This window comes from Palaemon carinicauda, chromosome 1 (assembly GCF_036898095.1).
Source record: "Palaemon carinicauda isolate YSFRI2023 chromosome 1, ASM3689809v2, whole genome shotgun sequence".
Lineage (NCBI taxonomy): Eukaryota > Metazoa > Arthropoda > Malacostraca > Decapoda > Palaemonidae > Palaemon > Palaemon carinicauda.
The window spans coordinates 77,222,843-77,225,433 of NC_090725.1; positions in this window are offsets into that span (position 1 = coordinate 77,222,843).

The following is a 2,591-nucleotide window of genomic DNA, read 5'->3' on the forward strand; positions in this document are numbered from 1 at the left end:
TTCTTCAAAAGTAAATTTTTCTTGGAACCAACAACATGATCAAATATTTAACCAGCTAAAAACTTACTTGTCATCTCCTCCTATATTAATGGCACCTAACCTCACCAAACCATTCTATCTCCAAACAGACGCTGGTGATCTTGGATATGGGGGGCATTTTATTACAGCATCCTGCTCCAATAACAGCCATAACAGGAAACCTGCCCCCACTAGCTGATCTGTTACCAGTCTCCTATTCCAGTGGACGATTTATGGGTTCCCAACTAAATTGTCCCACTGTGGAGAAAGAACTATTCGCCATCGTAGCTACCATCCAGAGATACGAGATTTTGTTGATGGACAAGACACGGTCTACGTCTACAGCGACCACTCTCCTCTGTCGATTCTCCATAGGTCCACTACTCTCAACCCTAAACTTTTAAGATGGTCATACATACTCTCTACACACAATATCCAAGTAATCGCCATATCAGGACGAGAAAACATTGTGGCAGACTCCTTATCAAGGATAACCTCGGTTGATCCTAGGGAAATGGAAAAAACAAAAACATGGGGAGACTGTGATATCCCCATATGTTGTACATATGCTAACATATCTTATTTGTCTAATGTTTATTTTTCCATTTTCTTTGTAAATACATCACCTTATTTCAGCGCCATCTTCATTCCATTTTTCTCATTATCTTTTGTTTACATTCACCTTCCTGCTGTAAATCATCCCTGTTTTCTTACCTTACATGTTATAAGGTAACCCCAAATTTATTGATTTGGTTAGAATACATTATTCTCCCCACGAGATTCATCTACCTTGCTCACCCATTCACTTTGCATTGCTTATTATTGTTGTTTTGAAGTGCTTTTTCGTTATTTTATTTAATAACGTAAGATTAAAGTTTTGTTTATAACATAGTTTATTGTTCCTGTCCTCCCATTGTCCTGCTATTGGTGCTTCGCTTGTCTGCAACCAGCTTTAAGAAGATACATTTGATCATAATCGACAATCTTATACACTCGTAATAAGAAACAAGTGAATTTGGAAGTCTACCCATATGACTTCTATTTTATTGTGTGAAGAGAAGTGCCGCCCATTGTAAAGGGGTAATTGTTTGCACAGTGGTTCATCACAATATGGTTTGATAATATAAGAAAATCTTGAAAGATTGTTCCTTCGTGTAGACAAACACTCATTGATTTTGGCCAATCCTTTATAGGACGGGCCAGTATACTCTGAATGTGATGATAACTGATATATTTTCTTTGTTCCTATATGGATACAAACCTTTTGTCGGTATATAAGTCAATTCTGGATACCGGGGGAGGTGTCAGTATTTCATAATCACATTGGTGAGTTTTCAATAAAAACTTTGCTTTAGAAGGTATAGGTCGAGACCAATATACCGGTTTGTCTGCCTAGCATCCATAGGTAATATGTATTCCTCGAGACTTTTCCAGAGACTAGCATGACTTTTCCCTGTAGGGGCAAGGATGCTCTAGCATTGTTTATGTTTAGAAGAAATGATGTATGATGGTAACATCATAGGTCTCTAGGTCTAAATCAACCAAGGAAATTCTTTATTGAGGACAAGGCACATAATAAAAATCCACAGATACAGTAATGCTCTGGTAAACTTCCATTAGGACGACATGGCCTGAGCCCAAAATTCGCTCAAAAATCTATTTTTGGGTGAGATAGCCATGTCGTCCTGATAGACCCGCCCTCCCTTCCTTTCTATAAAAAGGGCTAAAGGACCCCTCCCAATGGTACAGTATCTGTAGCACCTCGCTTATCGCTACAAGGAATAAACATGGCGCCATTGATGACGTCATATACTGATTCGAAACGGGGAGGAGAGGTACCTTAATAACGGCTCCCCTTTCGTTTCTTGCCACTTTTTCCCTCTAAAAGCGTTAACGCTATTCTGGATGAAGATAGCTATGTGGCGTGTCAAGAATACGTCCTCTGATATTATGCGATATCCCTAAAAGAGATAGGCGTGGGCAAGACATATAATGTGAATAACATATACTGTAATAGATGGACATTAAAATAATAATAATAATAATAATAATAATAATAATGATAATAATAATAGTAATATTAATAATAATACTCATTGGAAGATCATAAACAGGCGGGTGTGAAAAGTCATGTCCTTTGTCTTACAGTGGACTTGTTACGGCTGATTAATAAATAAATAAATAAATAAATAAATAAATATATATATATATATATATATATAAACGGATTTTGAGCGAATCGAAAAATCTATTTTTGGGTCAGATAGCTATGTCGTCCTGATGGAAGGTTCCTTTAAGTAGCTTCCGAGGGTATATCTGACTACAGAGATATTCCCAGAGAATTTAACTTGAGGTCACCAGAATTATAACTCCTGGCGCAAATATCCTTAAAGTTTCCTTTTAGGATATCGCATAATATCAGGGGACGTATTCTTGACACGCCACCTAGCAATCTGCACCCCGCATAGTGTTTACGCTTCAAGGGGGAAAAGTGGCAAAATAAAAGAGGAGCCGTTAATAAGGTTCCCTTTCTCCGTTACTGTTCGAGTACTCAGATGGAGCCACAATCGCCG